The sequence below is a fragment of the Oncorhynchus keta genome, chromosome 22 (genome assembly GCF_023373465.1).
Source record: "Oncorhynchus keta strain PuntledgeMale-10-30-2019 chromosome 22, Oket_V2, whole genome shotgun sequence".
NCBI lineage: Eukaryota > Metazoa > Chordata > Actinopteri > Salmoniformes > Salmonidae > Oncorhynchus > Oncorhynchus keta.
Genome location: NC_068442.1, coordinates 56,041,663 through 56,049,875, shown reverse-complemented (window position 1 = coordinate 56,049,875; position 8,213 = coordinate 56,041,663). Strand labels below are relative to the sequence as shown.

The following is an 8,213-nucleotide window of genomic DNA, read 5'->3' as shown; positions in this document are numbered from 1 at the left end:
GACAGATCAGCTAGACCTACTGTCACTATTATAATATGACAGACCAGCTCAATCTACTGTCTCTATTATATTATGACAGACCAGCTAGTTCTACTGTCTCTATTATACTATGACAGACCAGCTAGATCTACTGTCTCTATTGTATTAAGAGAGACCAGCTAGATCTACTGTCTCTATTATGTTATTACAGACCAGCTAGATCTACTGTCTCTATTGTAATATGACAGACCAGCTAGATCTACTGTCTCTATTATGTTATGACAGACCAGCTGATCTACTGTCTCTATTATGTTATGACAGACCAGCTTGATCTATTGTCTCTATTATAATATGACAGACCAGCTAGATCTACTGTCTCTATTATGTTATGACATACCAGCTAGATCTACTGTCTCTATTATAATATGACAGACCATCTAGATCTACTGTCGCTATTATATTTTGACAGACAAGCTAGATCTACTGTCTCTATTATATTATGACAGAGCAGCTAGATCAACTGTCTCCATTATATTATGACAGAACAGCTAGATCGACTGTCTCTATTATAAGATGACATACCAGCTAGATCTACTGTCTCTATTAAAATATGACAGACCAGGTAGATCTACTGTCTCTGTTATATTATGACAGACCAGCTAGGAATACTGTCTCTATTATACTATGACAGACCAGGTAGATCTACTGTCTCTATTGTATTATGACAGACCAGCTAGATCTACTGTCGCGTTTGTACTATGACATACCAGCTAGATCTACTGTCTCTATTATAATATGACAGGCCAGCTAGATATACTGTCTCTATTATAATATGACAGACTCTGGCAGCTCAGGACAGACGGGAGACTCTGTCAGCTCAGGACAGACGGGAGACTCTGGCAGCTCAGGACAGACGGGAGACTCTGGCAGCTCAGGACAGACGGGAGACTCTGGCAGCTCAGGACAGACGGGAGACTCTGGCAGCTCAGGACAGACAGGAGACTCTGGCAGCTCAGGACAGACGGGAGACTCTGGCAGCTCAGGACAGACGGGAGACTCTGGCAGCTCAGGACAGACGGGAGACTCTGGCAGCGCTGGACAGGAGGGAGCACCTGGAGGAAGGAGACGGACAGACAGCCTGGTGTGTGGGGCTTCCACCGGAGGCCTAGTGCGTGGAGGAAGCACCGGATAGACCGAACCAGCCGGTCTCCAGGCCAGTGCGGTGAGGTGGAACAGACCGCAATGGGCTGTGCTGGCGAACCGGGGACACCGTGCGTAGGGCTGGTGCTATGTACCCCGGCTCAAGGAGATGCACCAGATGCGCTGACCCGGCTTTATGGCACCTGGCTCGATGCCCAAACACAAAACCACAACATAGAAGAAAGAACACAGACTACCCACCCAACTCACGCCTTGACCATACTAAAACAAAGACCAAACAAAAGAACTAAGGTCAGAACGTGACAATTATGATGACTCAGTGACACAAATTGAGCCTAATAATGATGTGAAAGGATCCAGGAACCCAAATGATTTGGGTGGATCCCATCCTCCTTATAAAACATGTTTTGATTCCAAAAGGCATTGAAATTGTCAATAAAAGTTTCACCCATTGAGGTGCAATGATCATGTAGCCAGTTGTGAAGAGAAAGAATCCTGCTAAAGCAATGCCCCAATCCAGAGACCAGGGCCAGATATGATGGGTATCTTGTTCATGTTTAGCAGAGTCAATCAGCTCTTTGAAATCCAGTTTCAACTATTCATAGCTGCCCTTCATAATGTCATTAAAACCCACAATCTGTTTGAAAAAGCTAGCCTTAGCTTTCCTAACTGACTGAGTATATTGGTTCCTGACTTACCTGAAAAGTTGCATTTCGCGGGGGCTATTCAATGCTAATGCAGTACAACACAGGATGTTTTTGTGCTGGTCAAGGGCAATCCGGTCTGGGGTGAACCAAGGGCTATATCTGTTCTTAGTTCTACATATTTTGAATGGGGTATGCTTATTTAAAATGGTGAGGTAAGCACTTTTAAAGAGCAACCAGGCATCCTCTACTGATGGGATGAGGTCAATATCTTCCTCCATCCCAGGATACCCGGGCCAGGTCGATTAGAAAGGCCTGCACGCTGAAGTGTTTTAGGAAGCGTTTGACAGTGATGAGGGGTGGTCGTTAAACCGCGGACCCATCAAAAAATGCAGGCAATGAGGCTGTGTTCGCTGAGATCCTGGTTGAAAACAGCAGAGGTGTATTTAGAGGGCAAGTTGGTCAGGATGATATCTAAGAGGGTGCCCATGGTTTGGATTTATGGTTGTACCTGGGGTAGGTTCATTGAGGGCATCTAGCTTAGATTGTAGGATGGCCGGGGTGTTAAGCACATCCTAGTTCAGGTCACCTCACAGAACGAACTCTGAAGATAGATGGGGGATTTAATTCACATATGGTGTCCAGGGCACAGCTGGGGGCTGAAGGGGGTCTATAAACAAGCAGCAACGGTGAGAGACTTTCTGGAAAGGTGGATTTTTGAAAGTAGAAGCTCGAATTGTTTGGGTACAGACCTGGATAGTAAGACAGAACAGTTATATCTTGTCGGAAGATGTTATAGTTAGGTGTTACGGCTTTCCTCCTGGGAAGGAGAGGCGGACCAAAATGCAACGTGGTTGAAGTTCATGCTTTTTAATAAGAAAACTAAACATGAACATAATACAAAACAGCCCTATCTGGTGCAACAAACACAAAGACAGGAAACAATCACCCACAAAACCCAACACCAAACAGGCTACCTAAATATGGTTCCCAATCAGAGACAATGACTAACACCTGCCTCTGATTGAGAACCATATCAGGCCAAACATAGAAATAGACAAACTAGACACACAACATAGAATGCCCACTCAGATCACACCCTGACTAAACAAAAATAGAAACATACAAAGCAAACTATGGTCAGGGTGTGACATTAGGGATGGAAATTTCAGGATTTTTGGTGGCCTTCCTAAGCCAGGATTCAGACATGGCTAGGATATCAGGGTTGGCGGAGTGTGCTAAAGCAGTGAATAAAACAAACTTAGGGAGGAGGCTTCTAATGTTAACATGCATGAAACCATGGCTTTCACGGTTACAGAAGTCAACAAATGAGACCGCCTGGGGAATGGGAGTGGTGCTAGGGGCTGCAGGACCTGGGTTAACCTCTACATCACAAGAGGAACAGAGGGAGGAGTAGGATAAGGGTACAGCTAAAGGCTATAAGATCAGGTCGTCTAGTGCGTTCAGAACAGAAAGTAAAACGAGCAGATTTCTGGGCGCGGAAGAATAGATTCACGGAATAATGTACAGGCACCAGTTAAACCAGGTGAGGTCACCGCATGTGTGGGGGGTGGGACAAAAGGGCTATCTAAGGCATATTGGGCAAGGCTAGGGGCTCCACAGTGAAGTAAGACAATAATCCCTAACCAAAACAGCAATAGACAAGGCATATTGACCTTAGGGAGAGGCATGTGTAGCCGAGTGATCATAGGGTCCCATTGGGTAGAACAAAATGAGTCAGGGAGCCAAATTCCGTCACTGCTACGCTAGGTGAACTAGAGACACTGCGATTCAGCCAGCAAGCGGATGGGCATCCGGAGTCATCGCAACGGAAGAGCCTGTTGAGACCACCTCGGATGGTTACGTCGGCAGACCAGTGGTGATGGATCGGCGGGGCTCCGTGTCAGCAGTAAAGGGTCTGGGCCAATTGGTAAAAGAAGTATTTTCCCCCAATAATTGGCTGTTGGACCTCTTTGGCTAGCCGGGATATGGGTCTAGCTCGAGGTTAGCTCCAGGCTAACTGGTGCTTGCTTTAGGATGGAGACGTGTAAAGGTTCGGAGCTTGCGGTAGCAATCTGGAGATGTGGTTAGAAAAAAAGCAGTCCGATATGCTCTGGGTTGATATCGCACTGTGCTGACTGGCAGTAATTGACCGGGTTGAGGCTGGCTGATGTCCGAGTTAACGGTGTGGACCGCTAGCAGTAGCTAACGGACTACTAGCTACTAGCTAGTTATCTGGCTAGCTTCTGAAGGAGGTTCCGCTTCTAATGTACCACATTGGGTGATGCGGGTTTCAGGAGAGTATATTCTGTCCGTAGATGGAAAGTGAGATTAAAATATAAGAAGAAAACGATATATACATGGGACAGGACGGGACAAGACACGCGTCCAACTGCTACGCCATCTTGGAGACCATCCTAACACCCTCTGTCGTTCAGCTCATCTCATCTGAGATGGTCTAAGGCGGTCTCAGTGCAAGAGGTGTCACTACAGTCCCTGGTTTGAATCCAGGGTGTATCACATACGGCCGTGACGGGGAGTCCCATAGGGCAGCGCACAATAGGCCCAGCGTCGTCCAGGGTAGGCCGTCATTGTAAATAAGAATTTGTTCTTAATTGACTTGCCTAGTAAAATAAAGAAATACACACTCAGATATACACAGACCAATACCTACCGTCTAAGCTGATCTATTACAACAGTATCCAGACTTAAACATGTGGATACTGAGGGTAGTGAGGTCTGCACAACTGTGATAAGGTGCATCTCGGTGAGAGGTGTAGGAGTCAGGCGCAGGAGAGCAGGGATGTCTGAGAAGCGTGTTTAATCATATCATCCACCAATACAAAAATGGCACAGACGAAAATCCAAAAACTATGCTCTTGATATTCAGAAACTCGTGCAAACGCATGGAGGAACAAACACAGTTCCAACACTTTACATAAACGTGCGTAATAGTGAAAACAACAAACATCAAAGATAATCGAGCGCAAAAAAACACACAAGCTTAATCCCGCACAAACTAAGGCAGGCAACAGGTGCCCGATACACACACAGAAATAAATGCAAATGAAACTAGGAACACAGACAGAACAAACAGAAAAGGAAAAAGGGATCGGTGGCGGCAAGTCAACCTCCCGAACAGGAATCTACCTTCCGTAGACAACAACGCATCACCGGGTGCAAACTACCTGCCCTCCAGGACACCTACACCACCTGATGTCACTGGAAGGCCATAAAGATCATCAAGGACAATAACCACCCGAGCCACTGCCTGTTCACCCCGCTATCATCCAGAAGGCGAGGTCAGTACAGGTGCATCAAAGCTGGGACCGAGAGACTGAAAAACTGCTTCTATCTCAAGGCCATCAGACTGTTAAACAGCCACCACTAACATTGAGTGGCTGCTGCCAACATACTGACTCAAATCTCTGGCCACTTAATAATAAAAAATTGGATGTAATAAATGTATCACTATGCCACTTTATATAATGTTTACATACTGTACATTACTCATCTCATATGTATATACTGTACTCTACACCATCTACTGCATCTTGCCATCTTTATGTAATACATGTATCACTAGCCACTCTAAACAATGGCACTTAATATAATGTTTACATACCCTACATTACTCATCTCATATGTATATACTGTATTCTATACCATCTACTGCATCTTGCCTATGCCGTTCGGCCATCGCTCATCCATATATTTATATGTACATATTCTCATTCATTCCTTTATATTTGTGTTTATTATGTAGTTGTTGTGGAATAGTTAGATTACTTGTTAGATATTACTGCATTGTCGGAACTAGAAGCACAAGCATTTCACAACACTCGCATTAACATCTGCTAACCATGTGTATGTGACCAATAACATTTGATTTGACATCCTTGACAAATATACTATAAACATTATACCTTTCTATTATACTATATTATATTCTACTCAGACTGATGTACTGCTGCTCAGAACTCTAATGACCACTGCCATCTGCTGCTCAGAACTCTAATGACCACTGCCATGTGCTGCTCAGGACTCTAATAACCAGTGCCATCTGCTGCTCATGACTCTAATAACCACTGCAATCTGCTGCTCAGAACTGTAATAACCACTGTCACCTGCTGCTCAGGACTCTAATAACCACTGCCATCTACTGCTCAGGACTCTAATAACCACTGCCATCTGCTGCTCAGAACTGTAATAACCACTGCCATCTGCTGCTCAGGACTCTAATAACCACTGCCATGTGCTGCTCAGGACTCTAATAACCACTGCCATCTGCTGCTCAGGACTCTAATAACCACTGCCATCTGCTGCTCAGGACTCTAATAACCACTGCCATCTGCTGCTCCGGACTCTAATAACCACTGCCATCTGCTGCTCAGGACTCTAATAACCACTGCCATCTGCTGCTCAGGACTCTAATAACCACTGCCATCTACTGCTCAGGACTCTAATAACCACTGCCATCTGCTGCTCAGGACTGTAATAACCACTGCCATCTGCTGCTCAGGACTCTAATAACCACTGCCATCTGCTGCTCAGGACTGCCATCTGCTGCTCAGGACTCTAATAACCACTGCCATCTGCTGCTCAGGACTCTAATAACCACTGCCATCTGCTGCTCAAGACTCTAATAACCACTGCCATCTGCTGCTCAGGACTCTAATAACCACTGCAATCTGCTGCTCAAGACTCTAATAACCACTGCCATCTGCTGCTCAGGACTCTAATAACCACTGCCATCTGCTGCTCAAGACTCTAATAACCTAGCCATCTGCTGCTCAATTTGTTTTTATTTTAGCTTTCTCACCTATTTTCTTACAAAGATAAGGTGCACAGTTATTATTATTTTTCGTTTATTTATTACAAATGAAATATTTTAAAACGTTTCTGTTAAATATCATCCAAATACAATCTATTGTGTCATCGTGACGTGACATGTGCTATACGGGATCCTCGGGACGTCCATTCCCTAAACCTTATCCCAAAGATACTTTAGAGGAGACGGGAAACTCCATGGAAATGATGTTAATGGTCATTGTGTACGTTGCCCATGCGTCGTCGTGCATTGTTTAAATTGTCCATGCAATAGTGAATGGGAGTTAATTGGGCGTCGATCAAAAACGCAACATTTGCAAGAATTTCGTGAACAAGGAAGTACAGCATTACAAATATTTTCCACGATATCAGATAGCTTTGGAATAGTGTTGTTTAGAGGGAAAATAGCCAGGTTTCTCGATTCAAAGCCTGACTTTTAGTTTAGCAACCGCGTGACGTGAACGCGATTGGTCGACAGTCTGACATTTCTCCATTCACTGCCCAATGGGATTCCTTTATCATCGTCTCTCTAATATCTCTTACTGCACTGGCTTTGGTTGAGTTGTTTTCGGATCGCCATGCGCTGCATGCCGGGATACACCTCCGTGTTGACACAAAATGGTCGGGTATGTTTTGTGACCCGGGAGTTTAGCAGGCCAAAAAGTTGTACCTTATCATTCGGCCCGCAGAACATCTGTTCGAATCGTAAATAGTAGGTGAGTGCATAAGATATGAGAGCAAGACTGTCGAAGGAAACCTGATTCTGCCACAGACAGACACACAGTCCGCCCTGCATGACTGGGACAGCACTCACAGGTCGGTAGCATACAATATCTATCTAACTACCAACGGGGATGTTATTGGACTGCAATCTTGTCTCTAAAGGGCGAGGACGCGATTGCATGAACAGAATGTCTAAAGATCGCCAAAATACACATTTGCAGTGGTTTTTATTTGTCCACTTTTGGCATATCAAGTGCTTGTGACTATACGGGTCTATCTTTACATATCAGAAGAATCTGGACATCAAGTTAGGGGATTCAGGTTCACCCGTTGCTGACCGGTGTATAAAATTGAGCACACAGCCATGCAATCTGTAGGAAAACATTGGCAGTAGAATGGCCTTACTGAAGGCCACACAAGCTCACAGAAAGGGACCGCCCAATGCTTTAACACTTACATATAGTCGGTCCTCGGTTGCAACACTCACTACCAAGTTTCAAACTGCCTCTGGAAGCAACGTCAACACAATAACTGTTTCGTCGGGAGCTTCATGAAATGGGTTTCCATGGCTGAGCGGCCGCACACACGCCTAAGATCCCCATCCGCAATGCAAAGCGTCGGCTGGATTGGTGTAAAACTCGGCGCCATTGGACTCACGCATCACCATCTGGCACTCCGACAGATGAACCTGGGTTTGGCCAGGACAACGTACCTGTATAGGGACAACTGTAAAGTTTGGTGGAGGAGGAATAATAGTCTGGGGCTGTTTTTCATGGTTCGGGCCCCTTAGTGACAGTGAAGGGAAATCTTAACGCTACAGCGTACAATGACATTCTAGACGATTCTGTGCTTCCAACTTTGTGACAACAGTTTGGG

At 45.2% G+C, this 8,213-nt stretch overlaps 1 protein-coding gene across 1 annotated transcript in view; it reads left to right on the top strand.

Moving 5' to 3' along the window:
- The first annotated feature begins 6,883 nt into the window (after positions 1–6,883).
- The window catches only part of LOC118372786 (ubiquitin-protein ligase E3A-like), a 42,156-nt gene continuing 40,826 nt past the window's right edge, over positions 6,884–8,213 (top strand). Inside the window, exon 1 of the mRNA XM_052475819.1 lies at positions 6,884–7,430. The gene's annotated coding sequence lies outside the window, so the exon portion shown is untranslated. The remainder of the gene's footprint in view (positions 7,431–8,213) is intronic.